Source organism: Hevea brasiliensis, chromosome 9, assembly GCF_030052815.1.
Source record: "Hevea brasiliensis isolate MT/VB/25A 57/8 chromosome 9, ASM3005281v1, whole genome shotgun sequence".
NCBI lineage: Eukaryota > Viridiplantae > Streptophyta > Magnoliopsida > Malpighiales > Euphorbiaceae > Hevea > Hevea brasiliensis.
In genome coordinates, this window is record NC_079501.1 from 36,959,345 (window position 1) to 36,967,441 (window position 8,097).

An 8,097-nucleotide genomic window follows, 5' to 3' on the forward strand; every position below is an offset into this window, starting at 1 on the left:
CATGGCCACCCAATTAGTAATAAGGTTTACCTTAAATGAACCTATAATCATATGTTACCATGCACTAGAATCTCTCTGTTACAAAATCCCAACTCAAGCTGGAGTCATGGTTTATGTCAAACTCCATTTGCTATGAATATTATGTTCTCTTTTAATTCCAGTTCTTGATTAAAAAGATTTTCTCATCAGAAACTCTTTTCTGAATAAATCTATCTGTTCTGGCCAGGAACTTGAAACATCAAGAACAATTAAATGAACATAGGATTTTATCTCTATTTACTTAGAGGAACAGATTCCATCTTGATTAACACCTACCTCCATATATAACTAGTAGGAGCCAACACATGCCCATATACCCATACATAGTACAAGTATGAAAGTAGTATCAAACTCAAACTACCTATATACAAGATAACTGTGCTATCTCAGGTCTAAAGATTATATGCACTGATATGATTTATGATAAAATATTGACAAGAGTAAACTCCATGTGCTTGTCATAAGTGTCACTGGTTTGGCCTACTTATCATTTATAAGTGCCTATCATATTTGTTATATGGCATGAGACTCACCATTCCATCTTATTTATATCTCATATAAATAACTTGGGAACAAATATGAATACAATCTTTCTGGATAAGTCATGTCCTTATTATGAAGTATCCTCAATTGTGAACCTATTTATGATACTTTGTGCTAGAAATATTGTCACTCATATTCTTAACAACTTAAGAATAATATTTCTAACAAAATATCGATGGACCTTTTCTATTACACATAAATATATTATGTAAATAGAAAAGTGGAAATGCCTTTTATTAATAAAAATATGTACAAGATACATACTAAATTATATGCTCTAGGGCATACTACTAACAGATTGATGTCCTTCAATTTTTGGTAGCCATGTGAGGGGTAGAGTTTTGGTTGTTTCCTTTGAATAAATATAGTATTTAGGCTACCCTTGATATGAATTTCAAGGTTAGAACTTGATTTATGAGTAGAAATGCAAGAATTCAAAATTTGGAAATTTAGGGTTTTGAGCTACTTAGGGTTGGTTTGAATTGATACTCCATTGATGTTTAATTGGTTAATTAATTACCATTTTTTGTAATTTGAATAGGAAATTGAGTGAATTGTAACCTTAATTAAGGTAAAGAAGTGAATTGCCCTAAGGGTGCATTCTAGACCCTATGAGTCCAGTGTACTCCTGGAGTTATAACTCAAGCTAGGTAACTCCAATTGGTTTAATGCTAGTTGGAGGTTAAATTAGACAGAAAATGCAACAACTTTGATGAAGGAACTGGTCCTAGAAAACCAAACCAAGTAGCCCTAAAAATTGACCTAATCTGAGTGGTATACATTTTGCCTGGGCAAAATAACTAAATGAACAGTATTCATTCATTTGGTCATAACTCAGTGTAGAAATGACCAATTGACCTAAAATTTATATCAATGAAAAGCTTAGACAATTTACAACAACTTTCATGTAGAACACAAACTCTAATTCTAGACTTAACCAAAGGAAATTATTAGTCAAAATTGAACTACTAAATCTGGCAGAATACAGAAATTCTGGGCAGATACTAATCCAGCCAGCCTTATTCAAATTGGCATATCTTGAGCTAAAAAACTCTAAATGGAGTGATGCAAAAAGGAAATTAAAGAAGATACATAAAGGAACAACTTTCATGAAGAGAATTTTGTCAAATTCCTACTGTACAAATGACCAATGGAATAGTAAACTTAGTGCTTGAAATCTGAAAATTTTAAAATAACCAACACTAAGGTTTATAATGGTATTGGCAACCAATGCCAATAATTTTAGAATGCAAAATGTGGTATGTTGGGGATATTAGAATCAATATACCTATTGTCTATGAAAAAGTCAACATTTTAGTTGACTAATGAATGAATAGTAATAATTAAATTTCAATTTCAAAGAATTACATAATTAAAAATGTTAAATGCCCTAGTAGGCCTAGTATGATTAGTTTGGATAGGTTGGCATACCAATAGGGTTCTGTTAGCAGTACTGCATATGGCATCATGCCATTCTGTGATTCATGGTTTAAATGGTCATTCTGTGATTTTATGGCTTTTAGCCATTCTGACCTTATTATGATACTTGGCTTTGTGCCTAATATTTATTACAGCTTATTAGTTGTTCTGTTGCACACTGGGAGACACATTATGACTGATGGTGTGACGGTCCGAGGTACTTAGTACTCAGTGCTAGTCTACCCGTTATCCAGTCCAGTCAACTGGTATAGGTTACTTGGGTAATCAAAAATGAATATTGATAAATATTAATGACTTATTGATATAAAATAAATAATACTACAAATAATTATCAAAACTTTGCCCGTATGAGAAATCAACATATACACTGCATGTTTATTTCTTTTTAGTTCTTTTTATTTTATTATTGGCACCACTAAGCAGTATTACTTAGTGCGTTGCTTTTGCCATGCTTAGATACTAGAGATACAGAGCGTGATTCCAGTAGATCCCAGTCCGAGTGAGGATCAGAACTGCGAGTGTCCTGTGTCACCTCATAGCTACAGTGCATTTTGTAGGACACTAGGTTACATTTTGTATTTTGTAATTTTTGTAAACTTTGTAATTAAACTTTTATTTTATTATGTATATTTAAAACTTCTGTAATGTAATTTTGTATTAATGTGATTATCTGTAAATTTGTGTTTATAAATAAAATTTGAGTATTTATTCATAATCTGAGTATGCTTTTGATATGAAATGAATGAATGACAAATTAAGGAATTATTGAGAATTTGATGAGAAATTTATTGAGAAATGATGATTATTTGGAGTTGTGGGTTGAGAAAATTATTGGAAGTGTTTTCTACAGGTTCCAAAGAACTGTTTTCTCAATTTTTAGCTGGCATTCTGCCGAATTTTCTGTAAAATCTTCAGAACCTCAAATTAATTTAAAATTTCAATAAATTATATAAATGATACCAATTTCATAATTTCACTTAGTGACCATACTCAACTCAACTCAACTCAACTAAGCCTTTATGCCAAAGATTTGGGGTCGGCTATATGGATTCGCTTTATCCGCTCTAAACGATTTTGGGTTAAATCCTCATAAATGTGTAATGCTTCTAGGTCATGTTATACTACTCTCCTCCAAGTCAATTTAGGTCTACCCCTTTTTTTCTTTCTATCCTCTAATCTAACGTGCTCTACTTGTCTAACTGGAGCCTCTGTATGTCTACACTTCACATGACCAAAACATCTCAATCTCCCTTCTCTCAACTTATCTTCAATTGGCACCACTCCTACCTTTTCTCTAATACTCTCATTACGGACTTTATCTAATCTAGTATGGCCACTCATCCACCTTAACATTGTCGTCTCTACAACTCTTATCTTAGACGCATACAACTCTTTTAATGCCCAACACTCACTACCATATAACATAGCCGGTCGTATAGCTGTATGGAAAAATTTTCCTTTCAACTTATTAGGAATTTTACGATCACATAAAACTCCCGTGGCACGTCTCCACTTCAACCATCCGGCTTTAATCCTATGACTAACATCCTCCTCACATCCCCATCTACTTGAAGGACTGAGCCTAGATATTTAAAGTGATTACTTTGGGACAGTACCACTCCATTCAAACTAACTCCTTCCCTATCACCAGTTTGGCCTTCACTGAACTTGCAATGCATGTATTCTGTCTTCGTTCTACTTAACTTAAAACCCTTTGACTCTAGAGTACTTCTCCAAAGCTCTAGCTTTCTATTGACTCCTTCTAGTGTCTCATCTATCAGAACAATATCATCCGCAAATAACATGCACCAAGGAATACTCTCTTGTATATGTTTCGTCAATTCATCTAAAACTAATGTAAAAAGGTAAGGGCTTATGGCTGATCCTTGGTGTAATCCAATTGAGATTGGAAAATCTCTTGTGTCCCCTCCCACTGTGCACAAAATAGTAGTTGCTCCTTCATACATATCTGTCAACACTTGTATGTACCTAATAGATACCCTCTTTTGTTCTAACACATTCCATAAGACATCTCTTGAAATACTATCATAAGCCTTCTCCAAATTAATAAAAACCATGTGTAGATCTTTCTTCACATCTCTATATTTCTCCATCAAGCTTCTAATGAGAAAGATCGCTTCCATAGTTGAACGACCGGGCATGAAACCAAATTGATTGAGAGAGATAGAAGTATCATAACGTAGTCGATGCTCCACAACTCTCTCCCACAACTTCATAGTATGGCTCATGAGTTTAATTCTCCTATAGTTTGAGCAACTTTGTATGTCTCCTTATTTTGAAAAATAGGTACTAAAATACTCCTCCTCCATTCATTAGGCATTTTCTTTGAGTTTAGAATCTTATTAAATAATTTAGTTAACCATGCCACTCCTATATCTCCCAAACACTTCCACACTTCAATTGGTATTTCATCAGGTCCACAGGCTTTACCCACTTTCATTCTCTTAAGTGTTTCCTTTACTTCTAAAGATCTAATCCTTCTCGTATAATTCACATTCTTTCTATTGTTCTATAGTCTATATTTATTACCATTTTGACTATTATTAAAGAGATCATTAAAATAATTTCTCCATCTTTCTTTAATGTCCTCTTCTTTCACCAACACTTTTCCTTCTTTATTCTTAATGCACCTAATTTGATTCAGATCTTGACATTTCCTTTCTCTCCTCCTTGCTAATCTATAAATATCTTTCTCCCCTTCTTTAGATCTAAGTTTCTCATATAACTTTTCAAAGGCATGAGCTCTTGCTTGACTAACTGCCTTTTTTGCCTCTTTCTTTGCTATCTTGTACAGTACATATGCCTCATTATTATCACATTTAGGTAATTTCTTATACCATTCCCTTTTTCTCTTCACTGCCTTTTGTACTTTCTCATTCCACCACCATCTCTCTTTTGAGGGTGGTCCATGTCCTTTAGACTCTCCAAGTACTTTTCTGGCTACTTCTCTAATATTTGATGCCATCTGTATCCACAAATCATTGGCCTCCATATCTAGCTTCCATACTTCGGACTCGAGAAGCTCATTTTTGAACTTCACTTACTTTACTCCTTTGAACTCCTACCACTTTGTTCGAGTTACACTATTTCTTCTGACCTTACTTGAATTGTTCCTAAACTTCACATCCAAGACCACCAACCGATGTTGACTTGTTAAAGCCTCTCCTGGAATGATCTTGCAATCCTTGCATAGAGCTTTATTTGTCTTCCTGGTTAAGAGAAAGTCGATTTAGCTTCTGTGTTGCCCACTTTTAAAAGTCACTAAATGTGACTCTCTTTTTATAAAGTAGGTATTTGCTAGTATTAGGTCGTATGCTATAGCAAAATTCAGGATACTTTTTCCCTCCTCATTTCGACTACCAAAACTAAAACCTCCATGAACATTCTCATAACCTTGTCTATCACTTCCTACATGTCCATTCAAATCTCTACCAATGAAAACATTCTCTTCATTCGATATGCTTTGCATTAAATCATCCATATCTTCCCAAAACCTTTGTTTACTCTCACTGTCTAGTCCTATTTGTGGGGCATAAGCACTAACTATATTTATTGTTTCTCCTTTTAGTACTAGCTTTACTAGTATAATTCTATCTCCTACTCTTTTCACAGCTATTACTGCATCTTTTAATGTCTTCTCTATGATTATGCCCACTCCGTTCTTGTTTCTCTCTTTTCAGGTAAACCACAGTTTATACCCTGAACTACCCACTTCCTTACTTTTCTCTCCTATCCATTTAGTCTCCTGAATGCAAGCAATATTCACCCTTCTCCTTTCTAAGGTATCTACAAGCTCCATTAATTTTCTTATAAGTGATCCAACATTCCAAGTACCAACCCTGATCCTCCTTCTATCCTACTCCTTCCTAATTGGTCTTCTTTTATGATATCTTCTATTGTTTTCTATGTCTATCTTGTGTTGTGTTCCACTATCTGTTCTACTATCTAGATTCAAATGATAATTTCACTTAGTGACCATAAATAAATAAATTAAGAAATGAGAAATATCAATGAGATAAGATAAAGGAAGTGCTCTGGTACACTATGTGACATGTTTTGCTCGACTACACTGTAGACGGATAAGGGGTGTCACACTCAGTATATAGGAGTCGATTGATTTCGTATTAGTAAAAATAGGTTCTCCATTAAAAAAATAGGGTTCAATACTTAAATTTATGATGGGTCAATTTCAATCAATGTATAAATGCATAAGGGTGACTTAAGAAAAAAGAGGGGGTCAATTAACCCATCTTTTATAGGAATAGATTTGCCTTTGTGTGCTTAATGGATTCTTTTGCACCACAAAAGATACAACCCCAGTGAAAGGATGGAATTTCCTTATGAATTAGATAATTGTAAGGCAGCCTTTCTCTTAGGCATTTCCACAAGAATATATACAATTTAGCGGGTAACCTGAGTTTCCAAATTTCTCTTCATAGCTACACTGTATTGGTAGAGGAAGTGAGCCCCAAGATTGCATGGTTTCTAGCTTTATGAAGCATTCTCATTATATGTGCAATAATGTACCTAGATTTGACCAGGTATTCCTTAGAAGGAGTGAAATGCCAAAAATTGTTTATCTTTGGTCCAAAACACTCAAAGGAATTAACACAATATTGTTGACTTCTTCTTCCTTAAAGACTACCTTAAGAGCTTAGGTATTCCATGATGACATCTCCTCATTAATCAATTAGGAAACCTAATAAATAGATTCATTTACATCTTCTTTAAATTACAGGGGAATAGGAAAAGAATTCAAGGTCCAATTATCAAGTTTACATAGAATGGATTTTCCATCACTAACGTCTTAGTGCAACCCCTTCTCCAGAACTTATCTTCCCCAAAGTAGCTCTGCCAACCCCATGAAGCTTAAGATCCTTTCACTAATATCGCTTCTCATAATTAACCCCCAAAAGTAGCATTATTCATACTTTTTTCCAATTGAGATCATCACATGGTGGTCATTTGAGTATTACATGAGAATTAAGATACTCCTTGGATTTGGAGTTGGAGGTTTAGAGCTCACATAGGAAAAAAAAAAAAGACCAAAATGTCTTTATCTCTATTTTCAATCTAAAAATAATTTAGTCCCTGAAATTTTATTTTATTAACAATTTATGTCTAAATTCATATTTTATTTTTCTTTTTTATATATAATGACACAATATAATATATGAAATATTATAAATTAATATATGTGTGTTTTTGTGTGTGTGTGTGTGTGTGTGTGTGTGCAATTATTCATATAATGTAACACCCTCCTTGTAGCAACTCCGTACATTCTACTGTTCCGGTGACCAGTGTCGGTCCGAACAGCTAGAACATCCAGAAAAATATTTAAACTAAAGTGAGAAACCATAATTAACTCAAATATTAATAAGAAAAATTTAGGAAAAATTTTAGAAATAAAATGCAACCAAGTTAAATGAGCCGGTGCCCTAACGATGGGTAACCTAGTGACTAGTTGCGGTTCTCGCAACTAGGAGCCCTAGACTCGAGGGAAAAATTATAAAATAATTTTTGGGGCTCCAAAGAAGAGTCATTGAGGTTCTTATGGCATTAGAATGCCAAGAAAATGCTTAGAAAAATTTTTCAATTGGTATAGACAATTTTGGCTCGTTAAACCAAACAGAGGGCATTTTGGTCATTTCGTCTTCAGAGATGATTTTTGGCCAACTTGTCCAATTAAATAAATAATTTCTATAACATAAAATATGAATAAATGTTATTAAAATTTTAATTGCAATTAAATAGACAAGAAATGGAGAGAAAATGAAAGAAAATTGACTTATGACATCATAATGATGTCATTAAGATTCTCCCAACCAACCAAATGTGGACACATGGCATAACTTTATTTAAAAGATATAAAGTGGGCTGAAAAATAAAAGAAAAAACAGAATTCTCTTCTCTTCTTCTTCCTTGCCGTGACATACCCACCATAGCCACCATTTTCAAGCTTTTAAAGCTTGATTTTCCCTAGCTTCTACCCAACAAAACCCTAACCTAGCAACACAAAAAAGTGTTCTTGCAACTTGGTGAGTATTTTGGGAG